The sequence below is a fragment of the Alligator mississippiensis genome, chromosome 5 (genome assembly GCF_030867095.1).
Source record: "Alligator mississippiensis isolate rAllMis1 chromosome 5, rAllMis1, whole genome shotgun sequence".
NCBI classification, from domain to species: Eukaryota; Metazoa; Chordata; order Crocodylia; family Alligatoridae; genus Alligator; species Alligator mississippiensis.
The window spans coordinates 85,303,655-85,324,713 of record NC_081828.1 but is presented as its reverse complement, the minus strand read 5'-3'; the positions used below and the strand labels follow the sequence as shown (position 1 = coordinate 85,324,713).

Here is a 21,059-nt window from a genome sequence, read left to right as displayed (position 1 = left end):
AGGCATGGCCTTTATCCTTTGTGACACTGGCTTGATTCTACTTGAAATATCACACACTTTCAGCAAATCAAACAGGCAGATACCAAGTTAAAAGGAACAGTAAGATAACAAAAGTGAGTAAAGGTAAAGAATAAAAGTTGTAAATACTTAACTCAACGAAATAACTAAGGAAGACAGCTATTAGTAATGTGTAGGCTCTCTAAGGAAGGTAGTATATATGTTGGCTCAAGGGTGCAGTACACTGAACAACAGCATGAAATGGAGAAACAGTAATTTCAAAGCAAAAACGGGATAAAATTTATTAAAAGGGAGACATCCGACTGCAGAATAATTTCCCTGAGGAAACGTTAGAATCCTAATTGCAAGTAATTTAGAACTTCACTGGACAAAACTTTGGGACGTACAGAAAATATCAACATCTTGTATTCAATATAATAAAAAAAAAGCACATAGTGTTTTGTTGTGCGGGTTTTTTTTCTCTTAATAAACAGCTAAATACATTCAAGCCCTCACACTATCTTCCAGATTTTTTTTCCTTCAGCTACAAAACCTACTGTTATTTCCCACCAAATTTGTTACATATTCAAAAGCAAACCGTTTTCAAACAGTGAAAGAATTTCACTGATGAAAATTCAGATATTGCCAAAATACACAATAAAAACAAGCAATTCCTGAATTTTACTGTATCCATGATACAGTGGCCATGTTTGACTTCCTATGTATTGTCACTTTAAAAACAAGAGAATAGCGTGTCTAAACGTTTCTATGTATTTGCATTTTTTGAAGTCTACTTAATGCAACCAGAAGATTTAGGTTACATTTTCATTAAGATATTGACAAGACCCTCCTGAAAACGACTAATCTCTAGCCCAGCTCCCCACCTGCTGCTGCAGGCACAGGCCCAGGGGATGGGGCCAGCTCCCTGGCGTGACACACTCCTGGAGGGGCAGGGGGGAAACCGCACCCCGCAGATCTGTGCATGGGGTGGGGGTAGCTGTGGATAGTAAGAGTAACGGTGCAGGGTTGTGCCCCTCAAAGCTACCACACATGCAGGAGGCGCGTTGCCAGGGAGCCTGGCCCCCACCCACCCAAACGAGGTGCCTGCGGTCCCACCCACCCCACTCCCTGCTGGTGCCCCAGGCCTGCCCAACTCCCCCCCCCCCCCCCACCCCCCCCCCCCACCCCACCACTAACCTGCAGGAGTTGCTCTTCAGGCTGCCTGGGGCCATGTGCATGCACATGATGCTCACTGCCTGACTACCCTTCTCCCCCTCCCTTACAGCCCCCTGCAAGCTGGAACTCTACCAGCCTGCAGAGGATTCCTCACAAACCTTCAAAATCCCCCGGCTTCTCTGGTAAAATGATCCCAAAAAACTGAAAATTGAGATTCTAACATGAGCGATTTTTACATGTGATAATATACAAATGGTTTTGGTGTTCTCATATCGATTCAAATAAGTGGCTGATTCTATTAACCAGAGAGTCTATAAAGCAGAATCCATTGTATCATTTCAAAATTTGTATTTGAGCAAAGTCAACTAAGGAAAGTTTCCACATAATAATAGATACTTCAGAAAATGTGAAATAAAAAGACGACATTGCAAACAGTTTTACTAATGTAAAACGCTACTATCTGGTGACTTACTATTAATCAGTAACTGTTGCAGCATTTTAATGGGGTACATATTTGGTAAACTTGATAATTTAAAAACAATCACCTTTTCAATAAAACAAAGTTTAAATAGCAGATTCTGCTTTTTTATTTAAACTGCCTTTAAATTATAAAGATTTCCACTGCCACTATTCCCTGCTGATATTTATAAAGGTCTTTTTAAGAAAGAAACTGGATAGGACTAAGGAGCAAACTGTTCATTGTGTAAGAAAAGTAAGTGACCCTGAACCTGTCAGGCAAATAGAATACGCACAATATCCTGTCAAATTCAGAAGGTAAGCAAACAGACAACGTAAAACTTTAACCCTAATTTTAACTAAAGACATTTCAGAAAAGATTTCCACCCCCCACCCCCAAAAGGCATGTATTCGAGCTGTTCTTTTCAAGATGAGATGTAGACTACCTGCTCCAACTACCGGACCAAATTTGAAACTGACAGGGATATCAAGTCTTCTCTTGGAAGAAAAGAACATATTTCTCCTTTGTCCTGTTGAACCTAGTTAGTCCCACAGAGTCCCTTCAAATAATTTTTTGAAGCACGATCTCTTGGAAGGTGTTAATAGGCTTACTGCAACAGTAAAATTAATGAAAACATGAGTCCATTATAAAGATATCAAATGCAAGACATCTAATGCACTAAAGGAAAACTGGTGCACTGAAGGAAAAGAAAAATTAGTTACTTCCTCTTTTGTTTATAAGTTTTCAGATCTCACAACCTTTGCCCTGAAGAACTGACTTGTGTTTAAAACTTTGCTGGTCTATATTTCCTTTTCAAGAGTTTTTAGTCTTTTATAGAAATGTGATGTTCTACATTTCTTACAAAACAGGGCATGGTGCTTTCAACAAATCAGCAGGGTACTAATTATGAAATTAAATGGAAGAAAACATTTCCATACTTACTTTAAAAAAAGGTCTGAGATCTCTCCTCTAGAGCCACTGGGCACCTATACATGTGTTCCAGGATGGGGAAGGGGGGGGGGGAGGGGGGGGCACACTCTAATTAGAGGGGCTCAGCATTGTCACAGGTCCCAGCCCTCCAGTGTATTCAGCAGCCCATGTTTCAAAATGATGGCGGGGGCACTTTAACTAAAGCTCATTTGACAAGGTTTAAAGTGCCCCCACCACCATTTTGAAACACGGGGACACTCAATACACGTGATATGGAGGCTGCTGGAGCGCAGAGTCTGCTGTGATGTGCAATTAATCAGTCTACTGCTACATATGTTAATTAGCATGCATTGGAACAGAGGTCTACCACATGTATAGGTGCCCACTGATACCTGACCTAGGCCAGTGAGCCTAAAAGAAAGGGCATTCGGGGAAAAAGGAGACATACATGGGCTACAAGTCCTACCTTTGCTCTGACATGCACTAGCTAAAGACAGGCCTCACCAAGGCATCATAAAAGCAGTGTCATGTTTAGAGTACTTTCCTTCTTTATTACTGACCTTTTCTGCAGGTTTACAGCCATTTGGATGGTCCACTAACACAGGCAGTGGTAGGTATTAAAAACTGGAATGTTGCACTGTTGTAGAGAGCTGGTGGCAGGAACCATAAAATGGCAGACTGGACTAGGCTGCTCTGACATCAGTGCAGAAGATGTGAAAGAAGAGATTTCCATCCACAAGCCTTTTAGGCTGCCCTAAAGGAAAAAAACAAAAATCAAGTTAAGCTCCAAGTTTCAGCTTTAAAATTGAGAGTACTTTAAGATGTGGCAATCCAAAGTTCTGAGCAGCAACCTTCACTGCCTCCCTCTGACCGCAGCGTAAACTGAGTCTATTTAAAATGCTACAACCAGACTCAAAGGGATGTGACAAATGCTACCAAAATTTTTCAGCCCAAACTGATTTGCAGAGAGGCACTGAGAAAGCAAATATCTGAGTTGTACAACATGTCTATACTTCTCTATCCAATCATGAACAGTCACCTCAGTTTACTGCTCTAGTTACAGGCTCCAAATCATTTTCTATCATAGCCTTATTTTTCACTTATTCAGTCCTAAAGACCACTCTTCTGAAAAGCTAAACTTTTCCATACTTGATTTAAGTTGACACAAGCTTAAGTTCTGAATAACATATCTAAATATGTTCAGCTGTTTTTGAAAGCTTTCACAATTCAATTAAAGAAGTACCAAAAAAAAGAAAGAAAAGCCAGCAAACAATAAAAGGTTACCTCCCCAAGATTTTGTTTGCACTCCCCACCTGCTCTACCCACTCTGTACACATTACTCTTTTCAACCTAATGATAAACATTTTCAATTTCTTGTTGCAAGTGAACTGAACAAAATCCACAATGTACTGATTTAGCATCAGACAGAAGAAACTTGGAGCTGCAAATCATGAATCTTTCCATTTTTACTACAATGTTAAACTTATCTAAACATTTAATATTTTCAATATAGTGTGAACATATTAATTTATAAAAAACAATTACTCTATTTTATTATTAATCTGATGTTTTGGCAGGTGTTTGGTTTTGTTTTTTTTTACCTAGGAAAAAAGTAATGTATAAAAAAATTCCAAAGGGAGAAGCCAATAATAAACATGCACAAAAATCAGCATATTGAAGTTACAGACACTTGCTAAAGAAAGCTAAAAGGTGTTGGTGAAAATGGCGTTATCCATTGAAGGTTAATGTCAAGATAAATATTTCAAAGTATCCAAGCGAGTAAGTAGCAAATAACCTAAAGAACAAGCTAAAGAATCCAACAATCTAAATACTCCAAAGATAATAATCAAAAGTAGACATATGATACTTGCAACCATGCTAAATTTTTCTATCACCGGGGGGGGGGGGGAATCATTCAGTTAACAGCTTGATTCCATATTTGAGAAGCATGGTTATCTCTCGATATGCTACCAATGAAAAACAAATGTTATTCTTTCTCAGTCTTTTAGGACTCTTAACTAGAACCAAGTTTAAAAATTGACCAAAATACCTCACACAATTGTTAATTTTCAGTAAGTCTTGCAAAAATGGAGACATTTCAGAAGATGAGAAAAAAAAATATATAATTTTGGTAATATTCAAAGAGATAAAAAGAAATAAGGATCCATGCATCAGTTAGCCTGCCATCAATCCTGGAAATAAAGTCAGAGAAAAGATAATACGGAATGCATATCCATCAAAAATTAGAGATGGTAACATAACAGCAATAAACATGGTCCTAAGGAAGAAAGGACTGGCCAAAGATGTCATATAATCAAAAACGATGTCATACAAGTTTGGTTGTTAACTGCACTGACATAATGAAGACATCTCCAAAATGATGTCATTCATATATCTGACATTAAGTATTTGGCGTGGCCTATATTACTTAACTCTTCCACTTACATTTTGTTCCAGTATATTTAAAGCACTTTACAAATGTGGTATCATCTCCAGTTTTATATGTGGGGAAAACCGGCACAGAGGTGAAGTAATCAAATCAAGATCACTCACCAGGCCATGACAAAAGGTAGGAACAGAATCTCGGCCTTCCTAGTCTCAGTGCGATACTTTAGTTTAGTCACTAAGAAACCTGCCTTAGGTTTCAGAGAGCACAAAAGCCAAGAACAGTGAAATACCCGAGAGACACAAATAGTAGAATTCTAAAGAGCTCAACAAATACTATTCAATTCCTGTCAAAACAGTGGAAGAGGATATAAAGATACATTTATGGTAAAGTATGTGAACAAACTGGAAGAGAAGTAAACAATGGACTAGACAGTACAGCAGGCAGCACCTACCTGGAGCTTTGCTTACACAGACAGTCCCCAACTGATTAGTATGATAGACTCTTGTAAGTAACATGGATTTTAACATAGCAAAAACAAGATCATGCATCTAGGAACAAAGAATGAAAGTAATATTTAATGGGAGATTGTGCCCTAGAAGAACAGTAGGTGGTTTTTTGTTACTACTGTTTGTTTTAAAATAAGACTTCAGTTGGTCATGGCAGAATACCAAAAGCTCCCCCCAACACAACATTGTAGGTAAAAGCACAAATGAAAGCCTCAAAAATAAATATGAGAATGTTATGTGGATATTTTAAGAAAGTAGAAAAGGTATACGATTTAAGACTTGGATAATGAAACAGGAAAATTTAGTTAGAAATATAGCAATTCTTGAAAAAGGAATTTGGGTAATCAATCCTTGGAAGAATTCACCTAGTGATGTGCGCATGTGCGCGCGCACACACACACACACACGTACGTTCGAACAGAAGCGGAGGTAAAAATAGGGTAGCCACCAATGCATACCCAGAAAACAGGACACCCTGTTGGTGAAGGGAGGGGCCACCACCCCCTTTGGCTAATCAGCAATGAGGGGCAGTGCCACCAATAAGAGGCCACCTCCCTCCCTCCCTGGCTGGCTCAGAACCCTGCTCCTCCTGCCTGTGCACTAGACCACCTCTAGGCAGAGCCAACTGAATCGTGAAGACAAGTGACTGACATGTATTTCCACCAATTACTGAAAAATAAGACTTTTTGCAGTCCAGTTCTTATTCAGAAACAGACAGGGAACAAAGGATTTTAAAACAGGATGATCTAATCTAGCATAAGCCAGGATCAAGGGCCACGCTAGGTAGAAAGTACCAGGCAAGGTTCTTTAGTGGACATGTCACACACACATGACCATACCACTTCCCCTATTCTTAAATTTATACAGATGCAGTGCAGAAACCTGACAATATGATTTGGTTAGTGCTGTGTACACAAATGTACATAACAACTGAGCTAGATTTCTCTTAGAAATGTCACATTTTTCCAGGAAGGTTTTATCTATGCATCACAAGGTATTACTTTGCTTTAAGTATAGTTACGTCATTCATATGCACATCCCATATTCCACCCAGCTTAGAGACTTTTGGTTAACAGAAACAGTGTGGCATGGTGCACCTGTGCTTTGCACAAAGGAAATAGCAGAGTAAAAAGGTAGCTCAGTTTACTTTCAACTACAGAATACCAAGTCACAGAACTTCAAGTAGGAGGGGTGTATGGCAAAGTGGTTTCCAATGTTTTTAGCCTTAAGGCATCCCTCCATATCTTTTGAAACTTTAGAAACTTCCAAGTTGAGAATCGCTGAGCTAAAATCTAAAACCAGAAAAACTACGAAAGGGTGCCTTCAGGCTAAAAATAAGTAGGGAACCACTGATCTAACCAGACGAGGGCAACAGGGGTAGAACCTCACCTCACTGTGCCCTGCTTTTCCTAAAGTTTGCCTCCTCCCTACTGCTGGTTTGCACTCAAGAGGGCAAATACAGCTCCTGCTGGGGCAGCTGCTCCTTCACGGACTTGCACACCAGCAACTGGAACCACATCCCTCCTGCTGACCCTGAGAGCAAGGAGACAAGCTGGGCTGCCACCCATCCAGTAAAGCACACTGCCAGGAGTGTAGGAGTGGCCAGGGGGGCAAAGACAAGGAGCAGTCACGGGTGCCACTTGTCTGCAAGAGGCTGGTATGAGGAGTTTGCCCCTGATACAGAGGCCAGGTTCTGTGGCACTAATGGAAGGTACTGCAGTTGAGAACCATTGCTAGACAACACTTCCAGGAAGCGTTAGTGACTAAGGTAAGTAATTTCTTCACGTAACCTTCAGGATACATACTTCACTTTTCACATCGCATCTGAGAGAGGTAATGCCAGTCTGAAAACATACACTGAAAGATGTAATACTTGGTCTCCAAGTCATTATTCAAATAAATGTTTCTGCTCATCTTACCCACTACGCTGTTATACAGGCGGCATACCTACATTTGAGAGAACAGGATTTGATGTCCAACTGTTTCGCAGGAGGAATATCTTGTTACACTTTGTTTAATATAGAAGTCTTATTTATCATTATCTGTACTAAGCAGCCTAGAATGCATTACCAGAAATATATGTACTATTCTCAGTTACAGCACACACTGATGCACACCTGATCCTATTTATTGAGTTCAGAGGAATATTAATTTTGTTAATTCTTGATTACTTAAGATTTACAAAAGATAAAGATAACACAAACATTTTAAAAACTGCAAGAGCAGAACAAGAGGTTTCCTAGTGGCCTGAATTCAGAAAAGATGCAGCTCTTTTTCAAGGCAGAAGCAGTTGAAAGAAACAGAAATGGGCATGAGCCCTGCCCTTTAATTTCCTTGATGTAACCCGTCAAGTACTCCAAGACTCACATGCACTGTGCAACTACACTGGCCAGAAGTCTGAGGTAAAAACAAAAAACAACAAACAAAAAAACCCCAAAACACAAAAAAAAACAAAAACAAAAATCACACACATGCCAATAATTCATAGATGTTAGGGTCGGAAGGGACCTCAACAGATCATCGGGTCCGACCCCCTGTGTAGGCAGGAAAGAGTGCTGGGTCTAGATGACCCCAGCTAGATGCTTATCTAACCTCCTCTTGAAGACCCCCAAGGTAGGGGAGAGCACCACCTCCCTTGGGAGCCCGTTCCAGACCTTGGCCACTCGCACTGTGAAGAAGTTCTTCCTAATGTCCAATCTAAATCTGCTCTCTGCTAGCTTGTGGCCATTATTTCTTGTAACCCCCGGGGGCGCCTTGGTGAATAAAAACTCACCAATTCCCTTCTGTGCCCCCGTGATGAACTTATAGGCAGCCACAAGATCGCCTCTCAACCCTCTCTTGCGGAGGCTGAAAAGGTCCAGTTTCTCTAGTCTCTCCCCATAGGGCTTGATCTGCAGGCCCTTAACCGTATGAGTGGCACTTCTCTGGACCCTCTCCAGGTTGTCCGCATCCCTCTTGAAGTGCGGCGCCCAGAATTGCACACAGTACTCCAACTGCGGTCTGACCAGCGCCCAATAGAGGGGAAGTATCACCTCCTTGGATCTATTCGTCATGCATCTGCTGATGCACGATAAAGTGCCATTGGCTTTTCTGATGGCTTTGTCACACTGCCGACTCATGTTCATCTTGGAGTCCGCTAGGACTCCAAGATCCCTTTCCATTTCCGTGCCACCCAGCAGGTCATTCCCTAGGTGTGCTGGACATTTTTCCTCCCTAGGTGCAGCACTTTGCATTTCTCCTTGTTGAACTGCATCCTGTTGTTTTCTGCCCACTTGTCCAACCTGTCCAGGTCTGCTTGCAGCTGTTCCCTGCCCTCCGGCATGTCCACTTCTCCCCAGAGCTTTGTGTCATCTGCAAACTTGGACAGAGTACATTTCACTCCCTCGTCCAAGTCGCTGATGAAGACATTAAAGAGTATCAGTCCAAGGACCAAGCCCTGCGGGACCCCACTGCCCACACCCTTCCAGGTCGATACCGACCCATCCACCACAACTCTCTGGGTGTGACCTTCCAGCCAATTCGCCACCCACCGGACTGTGTAGTCATCCAAGTCACAGCCTCTTAACTTGTTCACCAGTATGGGGTGGGATACCGTATCAAAGGCCTTCCTGAAATCTAAGTATACGACATCCACCCCTCCTCCTGTGTCCAGGCGTTTAGTAACATGGTCATAAAAAGATACTTGATTAGTCAGGCATGATCTGCCTGCTACGAACCCGTGCTGGTTTTCCCTCAGCATAATTTGTCCTGCTGGGCTATCACAAATGTGAGCCTTGATAATTTTTTCAAACATTTTGCCAAGGATGGAGGTGAGACTGACTGGCCTATAGTTGCCCGGGTCCTCCTTCCTCCCCTTCTTGAAGATGGGGACCACAATGGCCCTTTTCCAGTCCTCCGGGACTTTGCCCGTGCGCCACAAGCGTTCAAATATTCCCGCCAGCGGCTCTGCAATGATGTCGGCCAGTGCCTTCAGCACCCTCGGATGGAGCTCATCCAGGCCTGCCGACTTAAAGGCATCCAGTTCTTCCAAGTGACTCTGCACCATTTCAGGGTCTACGCATGGTAGTCTGGCGCCTTGCTGCTGCCTCTCTACAACCCCAGTGAGAGATTTGTCATGCCCCTCGCTTAGGAACACTGAGGCAAAGAACTCGTTGAGGAGTTCAGCCTTGAAATGAAATGATAATGAAATATGCAAAGGGACAATCACTTCAAGCTTTTTAAAAATGATGTGCTACGTTAGATTTAAAGCAGTAGCATGATGTCATTTTCAAGAAAAATAAAGAAAAAAATCACAATCAAGAAATATGTAGAATTCAGTTAATATATTTCACACTGATACTGCTCACTGGAAAAGACTAATGCTGCCTTTGGTTACACAATTCAAATGGAAAGCATGTTTCCATAAGAGCTGAGCTTCTGCAAAGCATACTGGGTGGGAGTGAACAGCTTCTGAAGCCATTTCCCCCCTCCCCTGCGGCTTCCAGTCCAGGCCCGTTCCACCCTCTCCTCACAATCTGGCTCCACCCAGCCCACATCCACCTGCCTCCCATTCCCCTTCCCTCCCAGCTGTTGACAGGTCCCGGGAACAGTGACAACAGCAGGGTGCTGTCACCGTGCTCCCTCCTCCCTCTCTTACTCCCCCCTTACTCCCTGCCAGCTTTTGTCAGGGTCCAGTGGTGGTAGGGCGGCAGCAGCACACTTCCTGTCATCATGGTGGGTGGGGACGGAGTCATGTGTCCAGTTCCACCTGCACTTCTCGTTCAGTCAAGGGAGGGGGCGAACGGGCCCCACTCCCCCAATCCCTGCCCCCACTGCTTCAGGGCCAGGCCTGATTTCCACCCCCCCCACTTCAGGGCTGTCGTCAGGGTACAGCAACAGCATTGGCAGTGGGGCACCATCACTGTGTTACACCCTCCCCTCCCTGCCGGCTTTTGTCAGGGCCTGGCAGCTCTGCTCCCTCGTGTTCAGCCCTGTCCCCACCCCAACCTCTTGTCTGATCAGGGGAAAGGGGGGGGGGGGGAAATCAGGTTCACTCCCCTCCTCCCCCACTGCTCCATCCCCACCATCATGGCAGCGCTCCACTGCTCCGTCTCCTATCCAAACACTCTTGGAGCACTCTGATTGGTTGTTTCAGTCAGCCAATCAGAGTGCAAAAAGGTTACTAAATACAAGTATTGAGAGTATAAAGCTCTTTCCACCTTGCTGCAACTGCCATACTGGTGCTCTATGTGGATCAAAAACACCAGAAGGAAAAACCCGCACTAACTGGGTTACCAGTCTAACTGCACTGGATAGGAATCGCACAAGATCCACTTTCAGAAACCTGCTGATATCTGTGCAGTCTTTCACATGGGAGATCAAAGCAAATAAGAAGTTTAGTAAAAACAGCATTTATTCTGCTTAAGAACAGCATGCTATGTTCTAGTTTCAGGGCAGCACGTGTACAAGCATCCATGATCCTGATATTCCTGCTGTTGGTAGGTTATTCAAAAAGTGATGCACTGGACCATCTGACTTAGCAGACAACTTTTTCTTTATTAGAGACTATCCCACTGTGTCACAGAGCCATAAAAATACAAGTAGACATTCCCATGGATTATAAGCTACATCACAGCATTTCAGACTCTTCTACTTTCACTTTAGTCTACTAAAGAATCACTACAAAGAATCTATAGCAGTACACTTCTCCAGCAAGACTTTCAAAGCATGCCTTCATAAACCAGCAGAGCATAGATTAAGACCTGCCAGGATATTAACTGGTAAATTGGCCCCATTGTAGCTTTGCTGTGCAAGGGGGAGAAAAGAGCAATTCATTCTTCTGCACAAAACTGAATTTCTATTTTCATGATAGTGACATTATGTACTTTCCTTGCAAGGAGCATCAGCATTGCTAAACTAAGGCATAAAGGCTTACATTAAGAGGTATCACCATAGTTGTTATATTCAAGAAGCTTCTGAGGGGAAGGAAGTGCATATAAAAACAGGTACAACTTGCCAACTGACTTCAAATGATCGTGAAGAATGCATCACAAACTGAACAGTGTCACATACCTTCAGTAAGTACAACACCACTGACAGTGGTGCTACAAATAAACTGATTTGTGACAATAGGAAATTTTTATCTTCTCAGCATTTTATCATGGGGATAATTAGCTTCCAAAAATGACCAACATTTGTTTCTCTGTTTAAGAGGCAATGCTAATCATGGTCCTTCAATGGTGTAGGACCCAAACACAGCCCGCAAGGAGCTTAAGGAAAGATGTTTTGCAAAATCTGAAGAATTGTATTTTACCAGATGGTATCACGACTCTGTACTTGTTAGCCTTCTCTAGAATCAGTATATACAGTGGATCAAAAAAAAAACACAGAAACATATATCCAAGATGTCATCAAATTACATAGGTTATGTCCACTTGGCACAATTACCATAATACGGCATATTAATCTGGACAAATCCAATGCTACATCGCCATACTGTTTCCAATACCCAAGCTAACTTGAGTACTTCTACTCAGCACCACATTGTGCCATTTATACATACACATGGACTCCATCTCTGGGTTCCTTCTCTGTAAACAACATCCAAAAATTGTTCTTCACATCCTACCTGCTTCTCATGTATACAATATTATGGGTAATCAAATATGTCAGTATCTGCCTCTCTTACCACACCAAGCAAGGAGCAGTGTCCTATAAGCACCAGAAAAAAAATTGTGGGCTACAATAGGAAAATTATAGGACTAGATTCCCTAATCATGATTCTTTAAACCAAACCAAGAATCGCACAGCAATGCAACAATTGAACAAATGGCTCAGATGCACATGTGCTTTTAATACTGCAATTCAACAGTATAAAAAATTTAGATACAATATATGTTGGTGATACTTGCTAACATTGACACGCCCTACATGCAGTAAAGCAAGTAACCAAACTACAAACAAGACTGTCTTTTTACTCTGGGAGGGAAAACAACACTAATATTTGTCCATCAAGAGTCTAGGGATTCATCTGTTGAACACCTTCATAACTGTGCAAGTTTCAAACTAACTACAGAAAATATCCAGATGCTGATGAATCCACATTTAAAAAAACACTAGTTTACAATTTGCATGGTTTCTCAGTAAAGGCAAAAATCTCAAATTCTTACAAACTGTATTCCTACCTTCACAAATTGTTTTAGTTGCATAGAATTTGCTCATGGAGATGCAACAAAAACAATAATAAAAGAATACTAGTGGTAGGTAGTCCCCAATGTGAAATTACCATCTACACATCTAGTTAATCCAGTTCAGACCCAAAGGAATTTCCTTTCCTCCCCACACAGATTCAACCTCAGAAACAAGCTGTACATTTTAACAATTCAAATTAAGCTTTGTAGCTTTGTGATAAGAACCACAGTATTCCCAAAAGACTGCTAAAGTTTAACCAAAGAAAGTTGAAGTTCTATGACTGGATATAAAAGCAATTCCAGAAGAAAAAAAAAGTTACTTAAGCTTTTAATAAACTCAGAAAGTTAACTTAAGAAGTTAGACATTAATATGCTAGATTTAAATTTTTCTATTCAATTTCAAAAAATTGTAATTACCTCTCTCTGTCACAGAGGAAATTGAGACAGTTGTTATCCTTGCCAAAAGGGAACAACATTAAGAAGTTCCACAATTCCTACACCAGACTTTCAGAACTTTGAGCCCAAGCACTTTTCCCAAAGGAAATAGTATAAGTGAGATCAAGTCAGATCTGTGGACTTGATCTGAAGAAAGAAAATCTACGTCTTCTATTAGGAAGAAACTTTAGTGGGCGAGGATAGTATTTGCCATGTATCAAATATTGATTGACTGAAGGTACTCACAAAAACCTACAGATATCTAGGTGAAATCATACCCCCCGCCCCCATAACAAAAATGCCAGTAGACAGGAAGTTACTGACTTTAAATCCTGCATCTTAATGTACAAAAATACCAGTTTTTCAAATTCCACCCGTGTCTTCAGACAATGTGGACAATGTTCTTGAGCCTTCATTGGTACTTCCAACCTGGCCCAGGCTGTTGAATAAGTATTGTTCATGATCTTTTATTTTTAAGAGTGGAGACAATCAAAGAGCAGACTTCCTTTTTTTTTTTTTTTTTTTACATAAATACCAAGCAATTCAGTAGAGGCTTTATAGCCTCAGGTGAAACAGTGTTCCCTGTGACAGTATCTCTTCTGGAGTGAAGGGACACAGGCACTTTTGTCATCAAGTTGCCAGGTTTCGAGAACAATAGACTGTTAAAAGCACAGGTGGGCAATTATTTCGGATTGAGGGCTGCTTACCAGGTTTTGACAAGACATCGAGGGCCACAAGGGTATCTCTGCCCCTTGACAGGTGCCCTGCACCCTTATCACCATCTTAGCATGGAAGTCCCACCCCCTAACCCCTGACCTTTGCCATCAGAAGTCTCTCCCCTTGCTTTTCAGCAAGGGGGTTTGCCATCTCAGAACCAGAAAAATACCAAATTATATTCTAAAAAGCAAACGTGTACTACAACATTCATTAATTTGCTTTCAAAAAATATTTTTGTCCTGATTTACATGCGATTGTGTAGTGTACATAGAGGTGATAGTATAATAGCTTAAACTGAAGTCTTACTCTTGGTATATTGTGGGAGGTTATAGGTGTGTGTGCTTGTGTGTGGGGTGGGGTAGCATGTGGGTATGGGGTTTGTGGTTGGCTGCAAGCATGTGTGTGTGGTGAGGGTGGCTAGGGAGGGTTGTGGCATGCATGGAGGGGGAGGGTTTGCTCACAGTCTGTCCACCCCCACCCCCACCCCCCAGCACTCCCCTAAACCCAGGCTCCGCATTCCTGGCCCCAGGGCACCAGCACAGGCTCCATGCTCCTCCTCGCCACCACTTCCCCCTCCTGTCTGTAAACACTGCCCTTCTCAAGCCACTTCCCCTTCTACCTCCCCACTCCAAGCACCACATCCCAGCTGCATGGCCAAAACATCAGGACACAGCAGGAACTGGCCCAGCCGGCACTGCAAAGAACCAGCTGAAAATTGTGAGGGCCAGGCCAGTTCCTGCTGAATCCTACAGCCCAGCGCTGCAGCTAGGAACCACATGGTGCCGGAGCGCCAGGCAAGAAAGCAGGGAAATGGCTGTGGTAGGTGGTGGGGGAGTGGCAGTGAGCGGGTGTGCAGAGCGCAGTGACAGCTGGGTAGGAGCAAGGAGCCTGCACCAGTGGACCAGGGCCAGCACTGGCTGGGCCCAGGGTAGAGCACTCTATGGAGCCAGGCTGGGCTGGGCTGTGCCAGCAGGGAGAGGAGGGAGCCAGGCTGGCCCAGGCCCTGCACTCCTGCCACCCTGCCTTAGGCCTCCACAAGTACTGGCCCAGCACACTGGCGTGGGCCTCGCACGCCCACCCAGCTGTTGCTGCACTCCGTGCGCCTACTCGCTGCCCCCTCCCCCCCACCTTCCGCAACCATTTCTCTGCTCCCCCTCCATCTGCTCCAGCACCACATAGTTCCTGGCTACAGCACCACGATTGCAACAGCTGGCCTGGGCCTGAGGACTAGGGCGCTCGCCTGCAGTCTTGCCCTGCCTCCCTCCCCACCTTCTTATCTGAGATGGTATCCAGCACAGGGAGGTAGGAACAGCCCCTGGGTCCCAAGCCAGAAGCCTCTGCTAGCCACAGGCTTCTGTCTGGGGGAGGAGGGTAGGACCAGGCAGGCCTTGCTGCTGCTGCAGCTGAGTCCTGCTGAGGCTCCCCCCGGGTCCTACCGCTGCTGTCTCCTGTCATCTTTGACGGGCAGCCAGGGGCAGATAAATATTAATTTTCTAAATTTTTTAGGGGCCTCATGGGCCAGATAGAATAACCTGGCAGGCCAGATCCAGCCCGCAGGCTGTATTTTGCCCGCGCCTGGTCAAGAGCATCTGTAAGCCTGCTTACTTTCTTGTTATTTTCTGTAAAGTCAGATCTAGCAATAGGAGTGCAGAAGCCTGATCACAAAAGGGATAAAACATCTGTAGTAGGAGTGCACCAATAGAGATTTTTGGGCCAATACCAATGGTCAATTAACAAGCCATATTGGCTGATACCAATCCAATTGCCGATACGCAGCCCAGCAGCATGGAGAGCAGCGTCTAGCTGCTAAGTCTATTATGGGGGAAAGGGAGAGGGGGGAAGAATAGTTGGTGGGACAAACCAATGCCCCCATGGTGAGGGAGGAAGTGGAGCTGGGGTGGGGGCCACTCTCACTGCTCAGTGGGACAGCACTGGGGGGCATATGTCCCCCAGATCTGTGCACAGGGCGAGGGCAGGCTGCCACTGCAGGCTGGGGCTGGGCTCTTCCCAGCAGGGGGGCTGGGCCAGGGCTGCACTCAGGGTGGGCAGCAGCAGTGCTGGGAGGGGGGGGCTATGGGGTAGATTACAGTCACCCCAAAATTCACCGTAGCCCCCCCATCACAGCACTGCACCCCACCCCGAGCACAGCCCCAGCCCAGCCCACTCACTAAGAGTCTGGCGCTGCCCTTGGCCCCATCCTGCAATGGCAGCCTGCCCTTGCCCCACACACAGATCCAGGAGACACACAACCCCCATGCCCTTCCGGGGTGTGTGCAGCATAACTCTAATTTCTTAAGAAATGAATGCTATTATGGTTACACTTAAAAGCCACATTTCTCAGCGGGCAAGGTTCTTTGGGTAAATGTGATATCTTTTATTAAACCAACTGAATAGTTGGAAAAGAGTTCTTAATTAAGCTGATGGGTGCAGTCACCTTTCATCAGGCCTAGACTCCCTATGCCTCATGAAGAGTGACTGAACCCAAAAGCTTGCTTAAGAACCTTTTTCCAAGTACTCCCAGGGTGCCCTCCCCGGTAATGAAAAATGCTGGTTACCCGAGGGCACAGGGTTTCTGCTCGAATGCGGAGCAGGGGTGGGAGAGTGGCAGCAGCTTCCCCACCACTGCAACCAACATTCAGTTGGCTGGAAATTCTGGTTACTAGAGTGTGCCAGTTAGCAAAATCCCAGATAAAAGGGATTTTACTGTACTTGGAAAACCACCACAGGTATTTCTTTAGCTCCAAAAACTTTTACTACTGATATGTCTTGGTTATTTTGATGGAAACTCAAATCATGGTTACTACTTTAAGCACTTTGAAAGGGAGCAGTTGTACATGGGTGCTTCCAGGGGCAGCAAAGGGGGGGAGGGGGGGGGGGAGAAGGCAGAGCTCTCACTCGTGAGGAATCCTCATGCAGCCCTGCCTAGCCACGCCAGGTTGCGCCCGCCAGCTCCGGAGGCCATGGGGGAAAGGAAGCAGAGCGGTAGAGAGCCAGCAGCCTGCACCTGCCCCGGGTACAGATCTGGGGGGGCATGGGTCTCCCCTGCCCCCTGAGTGCGCATGGCAGCAGAAAACTGGCCCTCCCCTGGACAAGCCACCTGCAGCTCCATCCTGCTCCCCACTGGGGCCCTGCAGCCACACACTGCAGCCTCAGGCTTCAAGTCCTACTCAGCGCTGGTCCCCCTTGCCCCCTGGGAGTGCACAGAGCAGTGGGAAGCCACCCTGCCCAAGCCCGCAGCGGGCAGGCGGGGGGAGGAAGGGGGGGAGAGCAAGGGCAGGGGGCTGCAGACCCAGGTCCATACCCCTGACAGCTGGGGACCCCCTCTGGAAAGCCTGGGGGAACAGGGGCACCAGCAAGGCTGGGGGGGCTATGGCTAGGAAGTGAGGAGCACCAGAAGGGCCATTGGGGGGGGGGGGCTTTACTTTTAATCATGTATTTTGGGGGTTTAGCAAAGAATTTGGGATTTTTAATTTTTTAAATCAGGGAAAACCAGGATCCCCGTTTATGATGCATCACAACCTGCCCAACATCTGATTCACCAGGTACCTGCTAGACCTGACCTTATATACTTTTCTTCCTCCCCTCCCCTCCTTTTCTACCCCATCTTCCTAATTTCTACTGAACTTTTTCCACAGATTACCTCTTTTCTACCTTGGCAAACTACTACAGTAGAGAGTCTCCCTTACCTACCTTTGGCTTTTTCCCCCCCTCTTCCCTGCTCTACCTTTTGTTTTCCTCATTTCCACCTATTTACAATTCTCACCGACATCCTGTCATACTTTTAAATTCTTTCATCCCTTAGAGTCTCAGAACAGCTGAGACTCCCTACGTCTGAATAAGTGTGATAGCACCCAAAAGCTTGCAAAGAACTTTTTGCCAACTACTCAGCTGGTCTAATAAAACACATCACATCTGCCCAAAGAACCTGGCCTGCCTGAGAGAAACACTGTTTTTCACTGTAGATTGGTACTTCATGTGCCAGTTGGAAAGAGTTTGATGAAGGCACTCTACAATCAATTTTCCTAAAGGGTACAAAGTGGCATTGTTTAGATATGGTTGTGTGGGGCACAGAAATCTATAACACAGTATGAGGTATTTAACTAACCTTAAGGCAGAACATTTATGGCCTTGAATAGCACTAAGTTTCTTGCACTAACATTATTTTCCCCTTTATGAATTATTTCACTTTTGCACATAAACGTTTCTAAAGATTGATGGAATGGTGTTTCAGCTATAAAAGGTGCTTCACAACTAGGGATGTAAAAGGTTAAATAGTAATGATATTTATACCATTTAACATTCACCTCCCAGCTCAGTGCCGTCTGCTGTGGGGGGAGCAGCTCCAGCAAGGGCTGCCCAGGAGGTGACACAGACCCCCTCCCTGCCTGGATGCAGCCAGCAACCAAGCCAGTACCACGCTCCTCCCGCTCAGTTGAGGGTTGCCCCAGCATCACAGCCCCAAGCAGAGGGTGCTCAACCCACAGGTGGATTTCTCGGGCATGATCCTGTGTGGCACACCCATCCACCACATACCCCTGGCCTGGGAGAGATGCTGCAAGTCCTTGCTGAGTGGCAACCATCAAAGCCTGGGGGGTTGGGTGGTAGTTGCCACCCAGAAGCTCCAGGGCCCCATGGACTAGAGGCACCACCTGGCCGCAGCACGGCCGTCCTAGCAGGCAGGAGCCCCTGTGGGTGGCTAGGAGGGAGGAGTGGATGGTGCCTGGCTCGGTTCAGCCCACCTCCTTGACACCCGATTGCAGCCCTGCTGCCACTTGCTCTTATTTAAGCCCTGCCGGCTTTGCCGTGAAATTTTGCCCAACTCTGCTCCCCCAGTTTGCTACTAGTTGCCTCCCTGCCACAGTAGCCACATGATGCTGCAGCCCAGATCTGCACCGCCTCCCAGGCAGCCTCTGCCAGTCACACCCCCAACAGGCAGCACTAAACCAGGGACCCTGCCAGACCACACTGCCCTGCGCTGCTGCTGCTGGTGGCACCACTGGCTGCCTACTCCTGCAAATTCACTATGTGCAAAGCCTGCTATGGCCACAGGTTTCAGTCCCAGATGGCTGCAGAACACACTGCAATCCCAAATAAAACCCTCAGCCCCCCATGTTGCCTTATGCCTGCAGAACACACTGCAATCCCAAATAAAACCCTCAGCCCCCCATGTTGCCTTATGCCTCTGCCGTGGGACCGTTTAACCAATATAAATAGAGGATGTTAAACGGGTAATTTTAAAACTATACTTACAACCATATTCATAACAGAACAGATTTCCCTCAAAGACATCTTTCAAAACATTTACAGCATCCCCACACTATTATAAATAAATAAAAATCAGACTATGCTTTATCTACCACCCAAAAGTAGGGTGTTTTTCCTTCCTAATAATTAAAGCCATTTTAATAGATAAAATGAATAAGCATTAGCTTCAGTAATCAGTGAAAGTGTTTGTTACCGGCTTTTTTAAAACCTTCAGTTCAAGAAATGTAATCGCCTACTTCTATTTTTGGATGTCTTGCTTAAGTAAATCTACTAACTCTCATCATTAGTCTCAAAGGCACATTGCGATATATACATATACATATACTGCTTCTGACTCAGTGATATTAAATTTCAAACTTTTAAAAGTAGAGAATTTAATGTTTGCCCTTCAACAAAAGGATGTTAACAGTCTTAAATAACATGAACAATTTCCAGCTCAGCTGGAAAAGTCAGCTCATTCTAGCACAATGCAAAACCTAACAGTTTACTTGCTCACAAAAACTAAAATGATTTCTCTAGCCAGTAGAATTATACAATGCAGCCTTTTATTTTACAAAACTGAATACAAACTTACTTTTCATATTTTAGTGTTATCTTCAATGCGAATGTCAAAGAGCCCCTAAATCTGTACCTGTTTAAAAGGGTGAGCTGCATAAATCAGAGAGCAGACACATACATTATGACAGAAAATTCTAAAATTATGAAGTTAAGTGGCTTTTAAGGTTCAGAACTGTTGCATGTGAAATGAAGAGGATTCTGTCATCCTTAGGACCACATCATCAACTCTGGAAACCGAGAAACTATCCCTATCTGATTTTTTAATCCTTAACCAGCCCAGCATTTTTGAAGGAGATAATTTTGCTCATTTGAAATCCACTAGCATTCCATCAATGAACAGGGTTTTATTTTTGGATTTTTTTAATTTGAACCTCCTGAGAGGATACCTCGGTGACAACAAATAATTCATCCTTTTTCCTGCAAGCTAATATCTTTAAAGCGAGTCAGAAGTCAGAGAATTTTATTATATAAAATACAATTCAAATATATTAGACATCTGTATATGCTTTTTTTAATTTATCATTTGTTAAAATATCTTCTGAAAGATTGTGTGCGGCCCTTGACAGCTCCCCAAAACCCATTAAAGTAACTCTTCAGCTGAAATACTGTCCCACCCCTGAGCTATTAACCTTGTTTCCACCCTCACTGAATATTGTAACAAAATTTGATAGATTGCTCTCTCAAGAAGTAGAGGCTGGGAAAGGGTAGGAAGTTAAACTCAACAACTGAAGTTGAGGATGTCATGATATAAAGCAGTAAATAGCACTTGCTATCTGTAATGAAATCTCTATTGGTGCACCCCTATTTTTTAATGAAACTGGCTGTGAGCACTGGTTTGAAGCACTCAAGAAGAAGCCTCCAAAAAGGCGCAAATACCTAAAACCTCAAATAATATAAATATCACCACTGAGAGGTTTCAATAGCCAAAGAAATATTTCCTTGTAAGCATAACTCTAAACTTCTGAACATGGTCCTTGGAACATGGACAAATTAGGTATTTGTGACAACAGCAGAAAAGGAGTCAAATGGTCTCTCAGGTTTCATTAATGAGAAAAAACAATGGGTGTTCAAATTTAATGAGAACAAAAGTTTTCCTTACTTATTACTTAGCTGATACAACATACCACCCCATAGTTTGGGCAAAAAGAACAACATTCCTTGCATCTGCCTTAACATTTCCTATATTCTGTTACAAAAAGTTCACAGAATCATTACAAAAAATGGTCTTCAATCTATTTCTGTGAAATACACATATCCCTTTGGCTCTCTGGAACATAGCTTGAGCCCATCATGAAAGCATCTTCCAGAACTCTAAGATTATGTAACTTTAATTCTAAATATCAAATCCATTGTGTAAGCCAAGGCTGGGCTATGGTCCTAGTGGTATGCTTAACAAGTGAAGAATCTCATCCAAGTAAATGAGCTGCTTCACCCCCCTCAAAACTTATTCCAACACATCC

The 21,059-nt window shown here is 44.1% G+C and overlaps 1 protein-coding gene across 2 annotated transcripts in view; it reads right to left on the bottom strand.

Moving 5' to 3' along the window:
• Positions 1–21,059, bottom strand: part of GALNT1 (polypeptide N-acetylgalactosaminyltransferase 1) — a 220,396-nt gene that overhangs the window by 174,158 nt on the left and 25,179 nt on the right. For both annotated transcript variants that reach the window (XM_059728581.1, XM_006269681.4), the window contains one exon: positions 3,121–3,314. The gene's annotated coding sequence lies outside the window, so the exon portion shown is untranslated. The remainder of the gene's footprint in view (positions 1–3,120; positions 3,315–21,059) is intronic.